The 23,189-nt window shown below is 41.7% G+C and overlaps 2 long non-coding RNA genes across 2 annotated transcripts; one reads left to right on the top strand and one right to left on the bottom strand.

Moving 5' to 3' along the window:
- The first annotated feature begins 935 nt into the window (after positions 1-935).
- LOC139025798 (uncharacterized) lies at positions 936-1,701 on the top strand. Its single transcript, XR_011477436.1, has 3 exons — positions 936-999; positions 1,343-1,576; positions 1,671-1,701. It is a non-coding gene; the product is annotated as an uncharacterized lncRNA (long non-coding RNA).
- A 20,289-nt stretch (positions 1,702-21,990) lies between these two features.
- LOC112075624 (uncharacterized) lies at positions 21,991-23,169 on the bottom strand. Its single transcript, XR_011477434.1, has 3 exons — positions 22,981-23,169; positions 22,285-22,821; positions 21,991-22,183 (listed from the first exon to the last, which is right to left on the bottom strand). It is a non-coding gene; the product is annotated as an uncharacterized lncRNA (long non-coding RNA).
- Between the last annotated feature and the right edge of the window lie 20 nt (positions 23,170-23,189).

The following is a 23,189-nucleotide window of genomic DNA, read 5'->3' as shown; positions in this document are numbered from 1 at the left end:
GCTTGAACATGATGTTAGTTTGACATGTGGTAGAGCCGATACAAATACGGGAAAATTGTCCAGGTTACCAGTAAAGACCGCTTTACAATGATATCAACCTAACGTTATACATAATCCAACATAAAGAAAAACATGACATGGATTCCTTTTCCAGAATGTGTACATAAGCATTGTACTGATTCACCAGCCACAGTGTGTGACTGTTTGATTCTAATCTTGATACAAGTCCATAGCAAAGATGTGTTAAAAATGGATCCAGGTAAGAGTGTGGTGAAACTCAGCATGAAACCAGACACAAACACTGATATTCGCTGTTTAATGCTAGAAATGTCATGTATAACATCAGAAATAATGAATGTTCTCTTAGGTGGGTGATGAACAGCATGTAACATTCATCAAACACTGTCTGTGGGCACTTGAAGGGTTCTATTAACCAACTAGAATGTTGTAGAGACAGAACCAGACTGTACCTGGCTAAACAATAATCACCGGTATCTTCATGCAAATCTTCCATTGACATCAGTGCATGATTTATGCAGTCGTGAGTTAAGCACATCTCAAGTTAGGATCCTTAATGAGTTTCACCCTGTGTTGGAGCAGGAACAACATCTACAGATACTGTGTGTTCTGACTGTACTGGTGATACCTATTCAAATGGATCATTAACATCCTGCCAGCCATACACACAGTAAGTGTGGCTCATGTATAATGATATTTYCCCTCAAAATATAATCTAAATACTACAATATTAACATAGAAATGTAAAACTGAATGTTAGATGACTAAATTGTTGATTATCAGTGGTCTATTTCTCTTATTATAGATGTGATACCTTGAAGCTTCAGCAAATTAAAACTGGAACTCATTGGTCCGACTCTGAATGTGGACCACAGACCTCCCTTTCCATGGCTGTAATAATATCTGCTGTGGTGGTGGTGGTGGTGGTACTAGCTGTGATGGCAGTAGCTATTAGAAGAAAAAGAAAATATCCTTTATCTGGTGAGATTATTTGGGGGAATTGTACAGTTTAATTTATTGTTTTAATTACAAGTGAGAAAAATCCAACACTGAATCAAATCACATTTTATTTGTCACGTGCCCAATACAACGGGTGTAGACTTTACCGTGAAATGTTGCTTACGAGCCCTTCCATATGATGCAGTTAAAAATAAATACAAAATAGTAACAAGGATTTAAATCAAATGCACAAGAATGCAGCTATATACAGGGAGGACCAGTACAGTACCCGCGTGGGAACTGTTTGTAGAGCATGGCGCTTGCAATGCCAGGGCTGTGGGTTCAATTCCCATGTTTCTCAATGTTAATTCTTGTACTTTTCCAGAGAGGACTTTTCCAGAGACACAAAGCCCTACAGAGGTATGTTAATGAATAACCCCAATACCCACTTTATACAGCAGTATTTTCTAACATACTCAATGTGGTAAGGAGATGGCTGACAGGAATTTGTATTCCCACAAGGGTTGCACTTTTTAATGTTTTATTGAGTTGAGGTTTCCTTTTTATTAGGTATCAGACAGAGAGGGAAAGTCAATGCTGTTTGTGGGAACAAGAACAGGTAAGGTAGCCTATAACATCAGAATGGTATAGTATGCTTGTTCATGAATTTCAGCCAGATTTGAGCTAAAATGTGTCTTATGAATATTATACAGATTCAAGCCTCCAGGACATTCATCAGAACAATCCAGTCTCATGTGTGGTTCATTGGCTTGAAAACTAGACTAGGCAGTAGGGCCCAATTTCTGTCCACTACATGGTGAATGTGATCTAGACTCTGTTTTTAAATAAAAGTTGGAGGCTGGCATATTTGTTTTGTGGTGTAAAGATTAAAAAGGCCATGACCTTGATAGATAGCCTGTCTTCCAATACTGGGGATGAAGGAAACCTTGGTAGGAACCAGGTCTGTTCTGTCCGGGGAAAGGTCAGGTGTGTCCATGATTTCAAATGGTCATTTGAAGGTAATTGAAATAAAACACAAATTAGATTTTGTAAGACACTCCACCTGGTCTTTGGATACTGGTGCCAGATACATTGAGCAATTGCCCTTGAACTGAGGAAATCTACAGATGATYCCACARCAWCCCCATGGACCTTATGGAACTTGTGATGTACTGTAGATTCTGTTGACACAAACTGTGCAAAGGACATACGAATGAGATTTCCTGGACACTGGTATGGGGAAAAATGGACTCCACTTGTTGAGTGACCAATGGTGATTGGTCACATATGTCCAGTGTGACCCAATTTTTATTTTGTTAAACTAGGCCAAAGTCCAGTTACGAACAAATTTCTAATTTACAATGACGGCCTACCTGGAGACACTGGGCCAATTGTGCACCGCCTATGGGACTCCCAATCACGGCCGGATGTGATACAGCTGGATTAGAACCAGGGACGTAGTGACTCTCTTGCACTTAGATGCATTGCCTTAGACTGCGCCACTTGGAGCCCTGAGCTAGCAGTAGGACAAATGTTTTGTATACAGTTCTGTTCTTACGATCCTCCTAAAATATTATTTTGTCACACACTGGGATACGTGCTGTGAAATGTGTTGTTTTACAGGGTCAGCATAGGAGTACTCTGCCCCTGGAGTAATGGGTTAAGTACCTTGCTCAAGAACCAGACAGATTTTTCACTTGACTGTATTGTAGCAGTTCCTTTGTATTTTGTAGGTATTTGTATTATGCGTTGCACATTATTATATTCCATTATTCATTGTTTATGTTTTGAGTTTTTGATTCCATGGGTTTCAGTCTATTCTATTGAATCATTTGCTTCTCTGTAAGTCATGGTTTGTGCTTGTTTCACCACCATCTGTGCTCAGCTATTGTTGCTGTAAGTGTATTGCTGGTGACTAATGTCCCTCTTGGGATTAATAAGTGAGGATCTGCAATAAAATCAATACAATTAGACCAGCTAACTTTTTTAATGTTTTATGTTCAAGTGTCCCAATGACATTAGCTAATTGTAAAAATGCAATTGTAATGAGGCAATTGTGAACTGCAAGGGTGTGAGTAGGTCTTTAGTTAATCTGTATAATGAACCTCCTGATATTTCAGCCGTGTATTATTGACTAATTCAAAACATTCTTAATTTCTTCAGAGTTCAAATGAGAGATTATTACATTTACATTTAAGTCATTTAGCAGACGCTCTTATCCAGAGCGACTTTCCTTTAAAAAGTGCATCCTTCCTTGAAGACTTACTGATTGGACAGGTGAATTGTCTCCACATGGGTTTCACTGTCATTCTATACTCGAGGAGGATGGAGGCAGTGGCGGTCAAGTGCCGTTTAAGATTAGGGAGGACGATTTATTTTACGAGCATGGTCTTATTTCTATTACAGCATATTGGATGACTCATTCATATTCCCACTCACCAGCTCATGTAACAGGCTAGGCTAGGTTTAGGCTACTACATAATACTCTAATTACTATACCCATGAGATTGCTACACCTAGCCTACGAATGAAGTTTACAACGTACAACATGTCGAGAAATCAAGGTGACAGCACAGTGACACATTCAATGCGGCCTTGCACAACTCTTCCTTGCATCTATCTAGCTGATCTAGGGTGTAATCATAGTCCAACAACTGCAAACAAGAGTTTCTATTGGACAAATTTAAGAATGTTTATCCCCATTTCGTTCCGTTTGACTTCTAAGAAATGTTTTTTCACAGAATGGCAGAATGAATTTCACCCCTGATCACCGCAAACACATTTCACTTCATAGCAGCCCCATACAAACAGCATGATCACTTTGCTTGGTGTATAAATCCTTTTCACATCTATGCGCTCTCCCTCACCTTTTCCCTTCGCTTGTGGACTTAAACAGCTGTCTGTGAACATGCGAAAAAACATTTTCCACGCCAAACCTTCCACTATTACCGCTACAACAGCTACATCGTTGTCATCATATTAGCTAACGTCATAGTCAAATAGCTTATAACTAACGGTTAGTAACCCACTACATCATGCAATACAGTGTTTAGCAAGCAGTTTTTTATAAAAAAATATTTGTATTAAAAAAAATTAATTCACCTTTTTTTTAACCAGGTAGGCCAGTTGAGGCAACTTCTCATTTACAACTGCGATCTGGCAGGATAAGCAGTGTGACAAAAACAACACAGAGTTACACAACAAGCGTATAGTCAATAACACAATAGAAAATCTATGTACAGTGTGTGCAAATATAGAAGAGTAGGGAGGTAAGGCATAAATAGGCCATAGAGGCGAAATAATTACAATTTAGCATTAACCTGGAGTGATAGATGTGCAGATGATGATGTGCAGGTAGAGATACTGGGGTGCAAAGAAGCAAGAGGATAAATAACAATATGGGGATGAGGTAGTTGGGTGTGCTATTTACAGATTGTTTGTGACAGGTACAGTGATCGGTAAGCTGCTCTGACAGCTGATGCTTAAGAGTTAAAGAGGAGATATAAGACTCCTGCTTCAGTGATTTTTGCAATTGTTCCAGTCATTGGCAGAGAGAACGTAAAGAAAGGCGGCCAGTAAGTGTTGGCTTTGGGATTACCAGTGAATATATACTTGCTGGAACGCGTGCTACGGGTGAGTGTTGCTATGGTGACCAGTGAGCTGAAAAGTTGCATATCGCGGGGGCTATTCGATGCTAATGCAGTGCGCCACAGGATGTTTTTTGTGCTGGTCAAGGCAGTCAAGTCTGGGGAGAACCAAGGGCTATATCTGTTCTTAGTTTCTACATTTGTTGAATGGGGCATGCTTATTTAAGACGGTGAGGAAAGCACTTTTAAAAGCAACCAGGCATTCTCTACTGACGGGATGAGGTGAATATCCTTCCAAGATACCCGAGCCAGATCGATTAGAAAGGCCTGCTTGCTGAAGTGTTTTAGGGAGCGTTTGACAGTGATGAGGATGGTTGTTTGACCTCGGACCATACGCACGTAGGCAATGAGGCAATGATCGCTGAGATCAGCAGAGGTGTATTTAGAGGCAAGTTGGTCAGGATGATATCTAAGAGAGTGCCATGGTTACGGATTTAGGTTGTACCTGTAGGTTCCTTGATGATTTGTGTGAGATTGAAAGCATCTAGCTTAAATTGTAGGAGCAGGGTGTCAAGCATGTCCCAGTTTAGGTCACCTAACAGTACAAACTCTGAAGGTAGATGGGGGGCAATCAATTCACATATGGTGTCCAGGGCACAGCTGGGGACTGGAGGGGGTCTATAACAAGTGGCAACGGTGAGAGACTTGTTTCTGGAAAGGTGGATTTTTAAAAGTAGAAGCTCGAATTGTTTGGGCACAGACCTGGAYTGTATGACAGAACTCTGCAGGCTATCTCTGCAGTAGATTGCAACTCCACCCCCTTTGGCAGTTCTATCTTGTCTGAAAATGTTATAGTTAGGGATGGAAATTACAGGATTTTTGGTGGCCTTCCTAAGCCAGGATTCAGACACGGCTAGGACATCTGGGTTGGCGGAGTGTGCTTAAGCAGTGAATTWAACAAACTTAGGGRGGAGGCTTCTAATGTTAWCATGCATGAAACCAAGGCTTTTACGGATACAGAAGTCAAAAAATGAGAGCGCCTGGGGAATGGGAGTGGAGCTAGGGGCTGCAGGGCCTGGGTTAACCTCCTCATCACCAGAGGAACAGAGGAGGAGTAGGATAAGGGTACGGCTAAAGGCTATAAGAACTGGTCGTCTAGTGCGTTCGGAACAAGTAAAAGGAGCAGATTTCTGGGCGAGGAAGAATAGATTCAAGGCATAATGTACAGACAAGGGTATGGTAGGATGTGAATACAGTGGAGGTAAACCTAGGAATTGAGTGACGATGAGAGGTTTTGTCTCGATTGGCACCATTTAAGCCATTTGAGGTCACCGCATGTGTGGGGGGTGGAACAAAAGGGCTAGCTAAGGCACATTGAGCAGGGCTGGAGGCTCTACAGTGAAATAAGACAATAATCACTAACCAAAACAGCAATAGACAAGGCATATTGACATTAGGGAGAGGCATGTGTAGCCAAGTGATCATAGAGTCCAGTGAGTAGCTAGGCRAGCTGGAGACACGGCGATTCAGACAGCTAGCAGGCTGGRGGTAGCAGGGTAGCAGATGTGCCTTCGGGGGATGTCGCAATGGAAGGACCTGTTGAAACCCCCTCGGGCGGTTACGTCGGCAGACCAGTCGTGATGGATCGGCGGGGCTCCGTGCCGGCTGTAGAAGGGTTCAGGCCAATTGGCAAAATAGGTATTGTAGCCCAAGAATTGGCTGATGGACCTCTTCAGCTAGCCGGGAGACGGGCCTAGCTCGAGGCTAACTGGTGCTTGCTTTGGGACARAGACGTTAGTGAGGAGTAGTCACTCGGATAGCACCTAGCTAGCTGCGATGATCCGGTGTAATGATTCAGAGCTTGCGGTAGGAATCCGGAGATGAGGTAGAGAAAAAGCAGTCCGATTTTCTCTGGGTTGATATCGCGCTGTGCAGACTGGCAGGAATTGACCGGGCTGAGGCTGGCTGATGTCYGAGTTAACGGTGATGATCGCTATTGTTGGCTAACTGACTACTGGCTAGTAGCTAGTTAGCTGCCTAGCTTCTGATGGGGGTTCCRGTTCTAAAGTGTAAAAAAATTGCAGATCCGAACCACATTGGGTGAGGCGGGTTGCAGGAGAGTATGTTCAGTGCGTAGATGGAAATTGAGATTAAAAAATATATACGAAGAAAAATATATATTACATGGGACGGGACAAGACAAACAGACGTTCTTCTGCTACGCCATCTTGGAACTGAAGTTTAGCAGTTACACCGGCAGGCCCCCATGGTAATAAATTAATAAAACCAAAAGCTTAGCCTGACTTGGAAGAGTACCAGTGTTGGATAGCCATAGCAAGCTAGCTAACGAAGCATCCCTCTCTGTTTGAGCCGGGTGTTTGTGTAGRCTAAACTAGCTAGCTGCATTCACTRGCAAAGTAAGTGAAAAAAATACAACAAAATAAAGCTAGATCTCGCTCTTGCTTCTTCATTTTTGAAGAAATGTATTTGTTCAAAACTTTTAAACTAATGTCTTCCTCTCTCTTTGTATCAATTTGTTGTCATTTTATTTATTTAACTAGGCAAGTAAATTACGAACAATTCTTATTTACAATGATGGCCTACCGAGAGGGAAAAGCCTTGTGCGTGGCGGACGGTGGCTGTTTTAAAAGAAAAAGATGTAGGACAAAAAACACATTACGACAAGAGAGACAACACTACATAAAGAGGGCCCTAAGACAACAACACAGCATGGCCGCAGCACAAACATGGTACAAACATTGTTGGGCACAGACAACAACACAAAGTGAAAAAAGGTCAAGACAACAATACATCACACGAAGCAGCCTCAAGTGTCAGAGTGTCCATGATTGAGTCTTTGAATGTAGAGATGTAGATAAAACTGTCCAGCTTCAGTGTTTTTTGCAGCTCGTTCCAGTCGCTAGATGCAGCGAACTGAAAAGAGGAACGACCCAGTGATGTGTGTGTTTTGGGGAACTTTAACAGAATGTGACAGGCAGAACGGGTGTTAAATGTGGAGTTTGAGGGTTGCCATACGTATCTCAGAYAGGGGGGAGTGACMATTCTTCTTACCGAACCACATGACCTTTTGTTTTACTACTCACCACATTTTAGTGCTAGCTAACTGTAGCTCATGCTTTCAATACTAGATTCATTCTCTGATCCTTTGATTGGGTGGACAACAKGTCAGTTCATGCTTCAAGAGCTCTGATAGGTTCGAGGACGTGCTCTGGAAGTTGTCATAATTACTGTGTAASTCTATGGAAGGGGGTGAGAACCATTAGCCTCCTAAGTTTTGTATTAAAGTCAATGTACCCAGAGGAGGACGGAAACCAGCTGTCCTCCGGCTACACCATGGTGCTACCCTACAGAGAGCTGTTGAGGCTACTGTAGACCTTCATTGCAAAACAGTTTATTTTAATAAATTATTTGGTGACATGACTCATACACTACATGACCAAAAGTATGTGGACACCGGCTCGTGGAACACCTCATTCAAAGATCATGGGCATTCATTTGGAGTTGGTTTCCCCTTTGCTGCTATAACAGACTCCACTCTTCTGGGAAGGCTTTCCACTAGATGTTTGAACATTGCTGCGGGGACTTGCTTCCATTCAGCCAAAAGAGCATTAGTGAGGTCGGGCACTGATGTTGAGCGATTGGGTCTGGCTCGCAGTCGGCGTTCCAATTCCATTGATAAGCTGTAGCGTTAAGATTTTGCCTAGCCGAACCATGAAAAACAGCCCCAGACCATTTTTCCTCCTCCACCCAACTTTATAGTTGGACTATGCCTTGGGGAGGTAGCTTTCTCCGCCCAACCCAGATTGTCCGTCGGACAGCCAGATGGGGAAGCGTGATTCATCACTCCAGAGAACGCGTTTCCACTGCTCAAGAGTCCAATGGCAATGCTCGGCATTGCACATGGGGATCTTAGGTGATCACATGGTGATCTTTCTGGTGTACCAAACAGAAAGTTAAAGACGCAAAACGAAATTTAAGTACGGGAAGCATACAAATAGCGCAAATAGTACACATCTACTGCTCTTAGACTTGCTTTCAAATAGAATGACAGATCTATAACTCATAGTACTATGTGAATATGGTCGGGTCATCCAGAAAGTTACATATTGCAGCTTTAAACCCAATTCACATGTAAATTATGTTGGTTGGCAACCCAATGAAATATCAATCAAAACAAATGTTATCTGACATCTCTGCCCAGTGGAGTGATCAAAGAGTTAACCAGGTGAACTACTACACACTTTCTTTTGACAGATTGATCTGACACTGTCAATTACAAGAAATCCAGTCAAAGGTCAGAGAGAGATCCATCTGCCTTTGGATGAGGACAATCAGAAGTGTCCATGAGCTTTATGCAGGGCATCCTTTTAGTATTGATTGCTGTCTTTTATATTGTATTGGTTTTGTATTGTTGTGATCAGGTAACCTTGGAAATGGACTGGTCTCAATGGGTTTTCCCTGAATAGATCAAGAATAATATAAAAACATTGTCCCAGTTTCAGCTGTGTTACTAGCCCCTCTGTTGTGGACAATAGATCTTCTCTGTGGTGTTTGAGCTGCTGCTTTCACTCATTAGATCTTCTTTCTGTGTGTGTTGGAGCTGCTGCTTTCACTCCTCCAGTCTCAGCTTTAGCTCCCTGTACATCACTGAGAGTAAGAGGAGGGATTTTCTCCCTTTCTACTGCAGTTTTTGGTAAAACTTTCAATGGTCATCAATACAAAAATGTAACGTATAAATTGTCATGTCACAGTTTGTCTACATTCTAGGAAAAGCAACCATTTGCCAGGCTCATAAAACGTGGGTTTTGTAAATAGGTGTTTCAACAATGGGTAGCCTATCTGGTATTCAGTTGATTCAAGAGTTTTAACCTTTTAGGAATCTGGTATCTACAGGGTAAAAAAAAATTGACCTGGACATATACACAGCTTGTAATACAGTGATTTGTCACAAACTGTACCCAGACCTAAACTCCCTAAAGGTACCTGCATAGTGGGGAGAAGAGCCTGATCACTGATTTCAGTCTGGGGTTGTTTGGCTCCAGGAGAAGAGACACAGCCTGCATGATCTTCAATCTCAGCCTCTCTTGCTTGAAGACATGTAGTAAGGGATAAATGCTTACACAAGGAACTCACTGTAACTGCAGATACAAATACAGTATTGATAGGGATAACATACAATATGAGTCTGTCCCTTTTATTCACACCTATCCAATCATTTTGGATCTCAGAGTACATAGGTGTTAGGGGTAAGTACTAAGGGTCAATTTGGGATTGAGGGCTCATCCACCCACAGTTTAGGGTTCTAAACCCTTTTAATGCGTGCATACACACCAGAGGAGATCACATGATTCTTCCCGGCCTCTAACTCCCTCCTCAGTGGTTTGTTGGTTCTCTCCACTTCTCTCATCTCTTCAGTAAGTGATACTCTGTTGTCTTCCTCCTCACTGTCCACATATATCCTCTGTATCTCTGAAGAGCTGTTTTTGTGGCCAGGTTTCAAGACACAGACAAGGCCACCATGCACAATTAGATCAGTTTTAGGTTCTTATACCAGAAGATAACATTTATGCGCAAACCTTTACATTATGTGCAGTCTTTAAATTTGCTGTTAAATGTATGTAGAAATTATTTTGTTCACTTTCATTTGAAGTTCATTCATGCAAGTTTCAGTATACATTTTACAGCTGTCACATTCCTGACCTGTTTTCTGTTAGTTTTTGTATGTGTTAGCTGGTCAGGACGTGAGTTTGGGTGGGCAGTCTATGTTTTCTGTTTCTATGTTGGTTTGGGTACCTAATATGGTTCTCAATTAGAGGCAGGTGGTTTTCATCTCCTCTGATTGAGAATCATATTAAGGTAGGTGGTGTCACATTGTTTGTTTGTGGGTGGTTGTCTCATGTGTCAGTCTATGTTGCACCATACGGGACTGTTTCGGTTTGTTTGTTCATTTTGTTTCGTTCGGTTTTTATGTAGTCATTTCCCTGTTCGTGCGTTCTTCGTGTTACATGTAAGTTCTTACGTCCAGGTCTGTCTACATCGTTTGTTGTTTTGTTAGTTATATCAAGTATAGTTCGTTTTCGTCTGTTTTGTTTAATAAATTATCATGTCTTATCACAACGCTGCGCCTTGGTTCAATCCATGCTCCTCCTCTTCGGGAGGAAGAGGAATACCGTTACAACAGCAGGTTCTTTCAATCAGATGTGTTCTATTTTAGTTGACATTTTAGGCAAAGCCAAAGTGAAAGAGAATTGGATGAGGATATCATTCAAGGCAAGATTATATGTAAAAGTAATTTAAGAAAGGTAACTTTTATGCAACTTAAAATATGCCATTACTCAAGTTATAGTGCTGCTGTGGTAATTATGTCTGTATAAAAATTTACTATTATAAATAAAACACGTCAAAGGTTAAAACTTGGTGAGTATTTTGTAGCCTAAAACAATAGTCACAGCACTCTGACAGCGGATTTCCGATGAARGTGACAGAACGCCTATTTTGCAAACGGTTGCTACATGCTGTAGGCTTGCTGYTGGAAAGAAACAGCCACATATAGCGATCGCTTATACGTGGTCAGAGTGACGGTATTGTTTTAGGCTACATTATGTAGGGGTTTCTTTCCAGCAGCAAGCCCACAGCATGCTAGGTAACCGCCAATTCAGCATGAACTGGAAGATATAGTAAACCTCTTGTGCTGGGATATCACAGGAAATGTGCATATAGTTCAGCTTTCAGATTTCCCCAACTGTATGCACTCTCTGTTTACTGAGCTTCTGGCACCTAATTCAGTTCATGCAATATGAAAAGAATTGCAGGAAATTTGCTTTAAAACAGCAACATTTTCTCTCAGCTTCAAGGAAAATGTGTTGAATAGTATGAGATTAGCTATACCTTGCTCAGACTGCGTGAGGGGCCTCGCAAAACTGTGGTACACCACTGTTAATCAAAAACACAGATATTGAAAGAAACAATTATAAAAATCTAACTGCAATAGAGCATCCTGGGAAATATGATAACAATGAGCGTGGTTTTGCCAGAAAAATTCTGATTATGTTAGGGTTGCGTAAATTCAATCTGGTATAAGGACAAGTATGACAATGAGTCACTAATTGTATGCTATGTACTTTTTATTAACTAAGTAATAAATGGCAAATGCAATTTCCGTATATACGGGTTCAATGTTTCATCACGCAGGATAAGACAGAGAACTGATTTGTTCCTGACAAAGATAGTATATTATACTCATGACAGAGATAGTTCCCACTTCCGAGCCGGCTGTCAGAGTAGAGAATGGCGGTGGTTTAGATTACAGCCTATCGTTGATGTTGCGCCTTAAGCCAGTCCTGGCCCCTTAGCGCATGTGAGTGTCCGACGCTTGTTGCTGTGTAGATTACGCTCCTTCACCCAAAGACTGAGGTCAGACAGCTCTGTAATATTGTCTGAGATATCTGCACCTGTATACATTGTCCGCTGTTCTTGCTCAAGGCTAACTACAGTTCCCAGCTTCTTATCTGAGCTAACTGGTTACTTCCAGCACACACACACAACACCCACGGCCGCAGGCCAACAGTTAGCTAATTTCAATCACATGTATACAGTTGCTAATATTCAATCCCGTGTGTTATAGTATTACTCAGAACCTCACATATGTTCTTCGTGTTCTTCAGCTTATCTGTTATTGTCCATTGTACACCACGTCAGCAGTCCTGGTTCACCCCCTCCTGTGTCTCTCTAAGATTAGCACAGTCTCGGTCACGTACAGCTTCACATACTGATACATTTGTTGCTTCTCTTTTCACACACACACTTTTCAGGCTGATATTCATGGTTAGGCCCTGAGCACTGGTAAAAGTGAGAACATGGAAAATGCAGGTTCACAAGAGTCAGCAATTCAAACTTTAATGCAGAAGAAGCCTACTAGCTTATAGTTAGTTAAGCATGTCAAAAAACCTTATAAAAACCCACAATTACTTGGGGTCAACCTCACTTGGGATTTGAACACAACTTTCGGTCCTGCAAGGCCTCGCCCACGAGCTTTGGTGTCCATCGAAAACACAAAGAAGGATGATCGTCCAGTGAACAAACAAAGGCTGATCTCCAGACATCTCTTAACGAAAAAACAGGCTTCTGGCAAACAGTTGTCGAAAACCTTTGCGGCAAGCTCGTATTTTCACATGCAAATTAGTTTTGGGGCAAACTGTTGTGGTAAATTTGCGGCAACTTGTGAACTTCTGGCCAACAATTCTTGGAACTTCCAACAGTCTGTATGCTAGAAACTCAGTATGAATATTTCAAATTAGATCAGGTTTTTGGTCACTGTGTTAAAATTCAATGTTGTGTCTACATACAGTGACCAGTCAAACGTTTGGACACACCTACTCATTCAAGGGATTTTATTTATTTCTACAATTTTCACATTGTAGAATAATAGTGAAGTTAACTATGAAAATAACACATGTGGGAATCGTGAAGTAACCAATAAAGTGTTAAACAATATCAAAATATATGTTATATTTTGAGATTCTTCAAAAGTAGCACCCTTTGTCTTGATGACAGCTTTGCACCTCTTGGCATTCTTCAACCAGCTTCATGAGATATAACTGGAATGCATTTCAGTTAACAGGTGTGCCTTGTTAAAAGTTAATTGGTGTAATTTCTTTTATCCTTTTGAGGCAATCAGTGTTGTGTTGTGAGAAGGTAAGGAACAACCACCGCCCATGCCTGTTCCCGCTATCATCCAGAAGGGAGGTCAGTACAGGTGCATCAAAGCAGGGACCGAGAGACTGAAAAACAGTTTCCTTCTCAAGGCCATCAGACTGTTATTCAGCCACCACTAACATTTAGCGGCCGCTGCAACATACTGAATCAACTCCAGCCACTTTAAAAATGGGAATTGATGGAATTAGTAAGAAATGTACCACTAGCCCATTTAAACAATGCTACTTATATAATGTTTACATACCCTATCTACCCATCTCATATGTATATGTATATACTGTACTATTATTGCTGCATTCTGCATCTTGCATCTTTATGTAATCGTACAGACTAGCACTTTAAACTATGCCACTTTATGTTTCCACCTACAGTACTCATCTCATATGTATATACCGGTACTCTATAACCATCTACTGCATTTGCATGCCGTGTCTTGTACACCACTCATTCATATGTCTTTATGTAACTATTGTTTATCCCTTACACTTGTGTGTGGTGTATAAGGTAGTAGTTGTTTGGAATGTGTAGGTTAGTTTACTTGTTGGTTTTACTTGCTTGTCGGAACTAGAAGCAAAGCATTTCGCTACACTCGCTATTAACATCTGCTAACCAAGTGTATGTGACTCATAAAAATTTTGATTTGATTTGATTTGAAGAGGGTTATCTTCTGTAATACCACCATTTGGTAAAAGACCAAGTCCATATTATTCAGGAACAGTCAAATAAGCAAAGAGAAAACGACAGTCCATCATTACTTTAAGACATGAAGCTAATAATCCGGAAAGTTTCAAGAACTTCTTGAAAGTTTTACTTAGAGTGCAGTCGCCAAAGACATCAGCGGTATGATAACCCTGGCTCACGAGGACAACACGGAAAGGAGACCCAGAGTTACCTCCTGCTTGAGCGAAGGATAGTTTCATTCGAGTTATGTGGTACGTCAGATTGCAGCCCAAAATGCTTCAGAGTTCAAGTAACAGACACATCAAACATCATGTTCAGAGGAGTGCGGTGACTCAGGCCTTCATGGTCGAATTGCTGCAAAGAAACCATTACAAAAGGACACTAATAAAGAACGAGACTTGCTTGGGTCAAGAAAACACGAGCAATGGACATTAGACCGGTGGAAATCTGTCCTTTTGGTCTGATGAGTCCAAATTAGAAATTTTTGGTTCCAACGCTGTGTCTTTGTTAGACGCAGAGTAGGTGAACGGATGATCTCTGCATGTGTGGTTCCCACCGTGAAGCATGGAGGAGGAGGTGTGATGGTGTGGGGGTGCTTTGCTGGTGACACAGTCAGTGATTTATTTAGAATTCAAGGCACACTTACCAGCATGGCTACCACAGCATTCTGCAGAAATACGCCATCATTTGGTTTGCGCTTAGTGGGACTATCATTTGTTTTTCAACAGGACAATGACCACACACCTCCAGGCTGTGTAAGGGCTATTTTGACCAAGAAGGAGAGTGATGCGTGCTTGCTCAGATGACCTGGCCTTCACAATCACCGACCTGAACCAATTGAGATGGTTTGGGATGAGTTGGAACACAGAGTGAAGAAAAAGCAGCCAACAAGTGCTCAGTATATGTGGGACTCTTCAAGACAGCCTTCCAAACATACAAGACGAAACTACAAAGACGAACCAAACATACAGACGAACTGGCACAGGGGAGACAGGAAACACAGGGATAAATAACTGGGGAAAATAAGTGGCACCTGGAGGGGGTGGAGACAATACAGGGACAGGTGAAACAGTAAGGGCGGGCACAGTTTTGATGTCTTCACTATTATTCTACAATGTAGAAATACTAAGAAAGAAGAAAAACCCTTGAATGAGTAGGTGTGTCAACTTTTGACGGGTACTTTATACCAATTCACATAATTTTAAATGAACTTACTTAACAGACAAGAAATAAAACATGCTAAATTTAGTAAATATACTAACAATAGTATTCAATTTCTTTAACAGATCAAAATAATCCAACAATCATCAGCTTAGCTCTTCCAACCACAAAACCACCTCAGCTCCTCCAACACCTCAGCTCCTCCAACCCCACGCACCTCAGCTCTCACACCCCCACACCTAGCTCTCCAACCCACACACCTAGCTCTCCATACACACAACCTCAGCTCTCCAACCACACTCAGCTCTCCAACCACCACACCTCAGCTCCTCAACACCTCAGCTCCTCCAACCACCTCAGCTCCTCCAACCCAACACCGCCTATCTCCAACCCTAGCTCCTCACCACCTCAGCTCCTCCAACCACTCACTTCCAACCCACTAGCTCTACCCTCAGCACTTGGCCGCAGCTCTTTATTGGTCGGAAACGTGGATTGTGCCAAATCCAGTACACATCGCCAACACAGATGGAACTGTTGCGGACAATAAATTTAATTGGAAAGTCCCAGAGGCAGCCTGGTAGTTGACATTCTTAGAGTGTTATGGCAGTTATATCTTCAGGGCCATCATTCCTTTGTATCAGTTTCATTTTTATAATACTATTATAACTAAACTCAACAAAAAAGAAACATCCTCTCACTGTCACTGCGTTTATTTCCATTGTATATTGTATGAACATAACAAGATTCAACAACTGAGACATAAACTGAACAAGTTCCACGACATGTGACTAACAGAAATTAAATAATGTGCCCTGACAAAGGGGGGGGGGGGGGGGTCAAAATCAAAAGTAACAGTCAGTATCTGGTGTGGCACCAGCTGCATTAAGTACTGCAGTGATCTCCTCCTCGTGGACTGCACAGATTTGCCAGTTCTTTGCTGTGAGATGTTACCTACTCTTCACCAAGGGCACTACAGTTCCGGATATTTCTGGGGGGAAGTGCCCTCGCCTCACTCCGATCCACAGGTCCAGACGTGCTCAATGGGATTGAGATCCGGGCTCTTCGCTGACCATGGCAGAACACTGACATTCCTGTCTTGCGGGAAATCACGCACAGAAGAGCAGTATGCTGGTGGATTGGCATGCTGGAGGGTCATGTCAGGATGCTTCCAGGAAGGTTACACATGAGGGAAGATGTTCCTGGTAACGCCAGCGATGAGATTGCCTGCATGACAACAAGCGTCTGTCAGATGATGCAATGACATCACCCAGACCATGACAGACCTGCACTCCAAATCGATCTCGCTCCAGAGTACAGGCCACAGTGTAACGCTCATTCTCTCCTTCGACGATAAACGCATTCGACATCACCCCTGGTGTGACAAAACCGCGACTCGTCAGTGAAGAGCATTTTTGCCAGTCCTGTCTGGTCCAGCGACGGTGGGTTTGTGCCCATAGGCGACGTTGTTTGCTAGTGATGTCTGGAGAGGACTGTCTTAACACAGGCTACAAGCCTCTGTCCAGCCTCTTTAGCTTATTGCGGACAGTTTGAGCACTGATGGAGGGATTGTGCGTTCCTGGGAAACTGGGCAGTTGTTTTGCCGATCCTGTACTGTCCCGCAGGTGTGATGTCGGATGTACGATCCTGTGCAGGTGTTGTTACACGTGGTTGCGCACTGGCGAGGACGATCAGCTGTCTGTCCTGTCTGCCTGTAGCGCTGTCTTAGGCATCTCACAGTACGGACATTGAAATGTATTTCCCTGGCCACATCTGCAGTCCTCATGCCTCCTTGCAGCATGCCTAAGGATGTTCAGCCGAATGAGCAGGGACCCTGGGCATCTTTTCTTTTGGTATTTTTTCAGAGTTAGTAGAAAGACTTTCTTTAGTGTCCTAAGTTTTTCTAACTGGACCTTAATTGCCTACAATATGTAAGCTGTTAGTGTCTTAACAACGCGTCCCACAGGTGCATGGTTCATTTAAGTTGTTTTATGGGTTCGTTGGAAACAAGCAGTGGAAAGACAGGTATTTTATCCCTTTACAATGAAGATTTGTGGAGTTATTTGGATTTTTACGAATTATCTTTGAAAGACAGGGTCCTGAAAAAGGAACGTTTCTATTTTTGCTGAGTTTAGTATATATTTTGTAATATTAACTAAACTGTTCCAGAGGTGCCATTCCCCCTTTCCCACACTGTATGATTTGGTCTCTAGAAAGGTACTACAGACATGTTTAAGCCTTAACAAAGAGTGTCAAGGTGTATGGCCCCTCGGTGGGTTCAGAGATATATCTATGTGTTTAGGTACTACTGGAGTTGCCAGTGCAGCAGTGGTCCCAACACCGTTGAGGGAACTAGACAACTTGTGCTGTAGCTGAACTGGAGCGGACCTTGACTAGAGTTGAACCGATGAGAGGAGACCTTCCCAAAAGCTAAGTCATTTTCCATTCAACATATTCCTATCTATTTCCCTTCGATTTTGAATGACCTTATCACACTTCGTTGATTTCCCTGTTGAGTTGTGGATTTATGTAATATTATTAATTGTCTTTTTCTTTGCCATTACTGTATTCCTGCTTTTGGAAACCCCTTCCACCCTCCCACCTATTTCACACACTGTATGCTTTGGTCTCTAGAAAGGTACGACAGACATCTTCAACTCTAAACGGATGGGGACAACAGTTCTGTACTTCTCCATTCCATTACGATTTTGTTTGGTCATATTTGGAGAGAGTCAGGTACTTTTAAGATATACGGCCTATGGTAATTGTATTTTGCTCTATGGCCCTTGAGCACAACATTCCCATCTGCTGACACAATATTTGTCTTCCACTCAGTACAACATGACCCAGGAGAGGCCTACTGCAAGCACTGGATTGGCGCCGTCGGAGCGTCCCTGCCGTGGGAGGACAACAGAACATTCTGAATGGACATTATTAAAACAGAATTTTCATTTTTGTAATGCCCAATCTGGACTTTTAAAATTGTTAAAATAAAAAATTGTTTGGAGAACACCCTATATTTAAATAAATAAATTATGAAGATTGTACTGGACCGGTGGTTCGGCCCCCGTTACAGTTTATATCATTGTGATTAACAGCAACCTATTACAGTTAGTAACATAACATTGTTGACACAATGTGACAGCTCAAATGATGTGGTTGAAGATGGACTAGTGCAGGGCTTCTAACCTTGTTCCTGGAGAGCTACTGTCTTGTAGGTTCACTCCAACCCTGTTCCTGGAGAGCTACTGTCTTGTAGGTTCACTCCAACCCTGTTCCTGGAGAGCTACTGTCTTGTAGGTTCACTCCAACCCTGTTCCTGGAGAGTTACTGTCATGTAGGTTTCACTCCAACCCTAATCTAGTGCACCTGATTTTAATAATTACCTGCTTAATAAGTTAATCAGGTTAGTTACAAATGGGGTTGGATTGAAAACCTACAGGAGGGTAGCTCTCCAGGAANTAAGTTTTCATAACTGTGACCTTAATTGCCTACCGTCTGTAAGCTGTTAGTGTCTTAACGACCGTTCCACAGGTGCATGTTCATTAATTGTTTATGGTTCRTTGAACAAGCATGGGAAACAGTGTTTTATCCCTTTACAATGAAGAGTTGTGGAGTTATTTGGATTTTTACAAATTATCTTTGAAAGACAGGGTCCTGAAAAAGGAACGTTTCTTTTTTTGCTGAGTTTAGTATATATTTTGTAATACTAACTAAACTGTTCCAGAGGTGCCATTCCCCCTTTTTCCCACACTGTATGATTTGGTCTCTAGAAAGGTACTACAGACATGTTCAACCCTTAACAAAGAGTGTCAAGGTGTATGGCCCCTCGGTGGGTTCAGAGATATATCTATGTGTTTAGGTACTACTGGAGATGCCAGTGCAGCAGTGGTCCCAACACCGTTGAGGGAACTAGACAACTTGTGCTGTAGCTGAACTGGAGCGGACCTTGAACCGATGAGAGGATACCTTCCCAAAAGCTAAGTCATTTTCCATTCAACATATTCCTATCCATTTCCCTTCGATTTTGAATGACCTTATCACACTTCGTTGATTTCCCTGTTGAGTTKTGGATTTATGTAATATTATTCATTGTTTTTTTTCTTTGCCATTACTGTATTCCTGCTTTTGGAAACMCSTTCCACCTATTTCACACACTGTATGATTTGGTCTCTAGAAAGGTACGAGAGACATCTTCAACTCTAAACGGATGGGGACAACAGTTATGTACTTCTCCATTCCATTACGATTTTGTTTGGTCATATTTGGAGAGAGTCAGGTACTTTTAAGATATACGGCCTATGGTTATTGTATTTTGCTCTATGGCACTTGAGCACAACATTCCCATCTGCTGACACAATATTTGTCTTCCACTCAGTACAACACGCCCCAGGAGAGGCCTACTGCAAGCACTGGATTGGAGCCGTCRGAGTGTCCCTGCTGTGGGAGGACAACAGAACATTCTGAATGGACATTATTAAAACAGAATTTTCATTTTTGTAATGCCCAATCGGGACTTTTAAAATTGTTAAAATAAAAAATAGTTTGGAGAACACCCTATATTTAAATAAATAAATTATGAAGATTGTACTGGACCGGTGGTTCGGCCCCCGTTACATTTTATATAATTTTGATTAACAGCAACCTGTTACAGTTAGTAACATAACATTGTTGACACAATGTGACAGCTCAAATGATGTTGTTGAAGATGGACTAGTGCAGGGCTCTCCAACCCTGTTCCTGGAGAGCTACTGTCTTGTAGGTTCACTCCAACCCTGTTCCTGGAGAGCTACTGTCATGTAGGTTTCACTCCAACCCTAATCTAACACACCTGATTTTAATAATTACCTGCTTAATAAGTTAATCAGGTTAGTTACAAATGGGGTTGGATTGAAAACCTACAGGAGGGTAGCTCTCCAGGAACAGGGATGGAGAGCCTTGGACTAATGGATCTAGTTCTTAGATCCATGCATTTGAAATTTGATACGTCACTACAAAGGTGCAGTTTCCAGAAGTGGAGCTGTCACTTAATGCAATGAATGGGAAGATTGCATGTAGTTCTAATTAAATGATAATGGTGGTTAATTTGTTTCTTAAAATGTAGGACATCAACTTAATCAGCTTTGGATGAGTTGGCTGCAATATATTAGCAGTACTTCAGTCAACATCAGTCAATATCAGTTATTAGCGAAGTGTCAGGAAAGGTTTCTAAAAAACTAAAACCATAAAACACCAAGACAAACAACAATATGGACTGTATAATTCATTTAGTATTACTGATCATTAAGTGAACATTAACAGCCAATATGGATATACGGTGCATTCGGAAAGTATTCAGACCCCTTTACGTTTTCCACATTTTGTTACATTAGAGCCTTATTCTAAAATTCATGAAATAATAAATAAATGTAGCGTCATTCCCAAGAAGACTCAAGGCTGTAATCGCTGCCAAAGGTGCTTCAACAAAGTACGAGTAAAGGGTCTGAAAACTTATGTAAATGTTATATTTTAGTTGTTTTTATACATTTGCAAAAATGGGCTACTATGTTAGATTGAGGGGGGGGGATGTCATGAGTTTTATAATAAGGCTGTAACGTAATAAAATGTGAAAAAGGGGTCTGAATACTTTCCAAGTGCACTGTACTAAACATTTTTTTTTATTTTACCAGTAAATTGACTGAACACATTCTCATTTACAGCATTTCCCTGGGAATGGTTACAGGGGAGAGGAGGGGATGAATGAGCCAATTGGAAACTGGGATATTTTTTAGACCAGAGGAAAGAGTGCCTCCTACTGGCCCTCCAACACCACTTCCAGCAGCATTCTGGTCTCCATCCAGGACTGACCAGGATCAACCCTGCTTAGCTTCAGAATCAAGCCAGCAGTGGTATGCATAGACGGTAAGTAGTGTTAGGTTCTATTTTAGAGTAAGAATCGACGGACACTAGGAAAGCTTAAACCAAGTTTATTCATCCCAAAGGATCGAACAGCTGAATTGACCAAGACATGGTTTACCCGTGGTAGTATCATACCCCACTTTGGTGGGTCTCCTCCTTATCGCTAAACATTGCATGTTATTGCTAGGCAGGAAGCTAATCCTATACTAATGATTAATCCTATAACTAATGATTAATCTATAACTAATGATTAATCCTGTCGACCCGGTGTGAGAAACAGTCACTAATAGTCGGCAGAACCCAGAAGATGAGGCAGACACAGCAGTTCTAGAGACGGTGGTTTAATCAAGGTAAAAGATCTTCAGGCAAAAAATATAAATCCAAACGTCAAAAGTAAAGCCAAGAGAAAAAATGGATAACCTCCAAAATACAATGAAAATCCAACAAAGTGGTAAGAACAGCAGGAAAAACAAACCTCAAAAGACTAATCAAAAAATAAACAAGAACAAAATCAGAGTACCTCTGGAAAATCCAACTAGAGAAAATATGTTCACAGCATGGTGGGGCTGGGTGCTAACATACACAACATCAGAGCAAAAACTGAGGAACACTCAGGGTTTTAAAATACCTACAAGAAAATATAGGCACAGGCTGCAAACAATAACTAGAACAAGGAAAACAAAAGGTTCAAAAAGGCGCATGGGAGCATTCTAGTGACCAAAACCTGAATAGTCCTGGCCAAAACCTGACTTATCCCAGTTAACTCAGAAAAAAATCAAAACCTATCAAGTAGATAAATGCTTAAATGTTGATGTGCAGTTACATTTTGAAACACTCATTGTTTAGTTAGTGCTACTGGATACAATTCCTATAATTCTGTATCATTAAAAAAAACAAATGCCAACACCGAAATGTGGGGAAATTCACAATACCGGAGGTCATTGAATTCCCTAAAAGGGATTGTAGGGTGCTATGAAGAGGGAGCCTTAGTGTCACAGCACACGTGTTTGCCTCTGGGTACTTTTTCTTCTGCTGCCCAGCGAGACTCCCTCGCGCTGCGTGGAGGAATTCGATGGTCGGGGTGTCCTCAAACCCCAGGGGTGGCACCACCGTTGCCCCAGTAGCAAACTCCAACACCATCACCACTGTTACAGGACATTCTACATCTGAGGAGTACACAGTAAAACATTTAAAATACACATTTAAATCACAAAATGGAATAATATGCAGTTACCGATAAACTTGAACAATTTAACTACTATCTTACCTTGCACCTCGGCCAGCCAGTTGAACCAGYGGCAGAYGGTGTCGTTCYCCAAMCATCGCCGGTTGCCGCCAGGTATGGAATAGGTTACTTTAAACAGGTCCATCAGGTCCTTGGCAGTGAGAGRCTTTATGGGGTCAACAAAAAGTACTCGGAAGCTGTCCCCAATGCCTCCAGCAGCCCAAGAGAGTTGAGACCATATATGAACTTGTTATGGTRTAGAGACAGTATAAATATTAAACAAATAAGTGTTAAGGACAATATAGTGATGTGTATTGATTTAGGAGGGTGGACCGATTCAAAATACTTATGTTAGAAGAGGTAATGACAAGTACTTCACAGATTTATAACAGAGTTGACGTACTGCTCCAAGGCCACCTGCATGCTCCCTTGGACAAATTGTTGAGCCACCAATTCAATCACACCATCCCTGTCCTCCATTGTCTTGACAACAATCCTTTTCAGCCCCAGTAGGCTCAGCCAGTCTACCAATTCCTCCAATTTGTTCTTCACCTCGGATAGGTCCTCTGATTTTTTGATCTAGAATAAAATAAAATAAATGTATGACAGGCAATCGAAAATTTTAAACACAGCAAAATAAACCAAATGTAAAAAATGATGATCTATTATTTCCTGTTGCTGTTAGGGAGGACATAAAACTCACATTTTCCGATGTGCTTTCAGAGTAGTGTGACTCACCTCCTCCAGACTGAGTGGTGGAACAGGCTTCCCACACACTGCTGGGAAGAGTCGCTCAGAGAAGAAGTGTGGCCCAACCCCTCCAAGGACCACACACACACTGATCATTTCCCCAATGGTTCCATACAGGCCCTCATGTGATGCTAAAAATATTATTTCAAATGTGTGCCAGCTTTACTATCCCTATGATATATTTCCCTGGACAAAGC

The sequence above is a fragment of the Salvelinus sp. IW2-2015 genome, unplaced genomic scaffold (genome assembly GCF_002910315.2).
Source record: "Salvelinus sp. IW2-2015 unplaced genomic scaffold, ASM291031v2 Un_scaffold3294, whole genome shotgun sequence".
Taxonomy (NCBI): Eukaryota; Metazoa; Chordata; class Actinopteri; order Salmoniformes; family Salmonidae; genus Salvelinus; species Salvelinus sp. IW2-2015.
The sequence above is the reverse complement of the archived record's forward strand: the minus strand, read 5'-3'. Positions and strand labels throughout refer to the sequence as shown.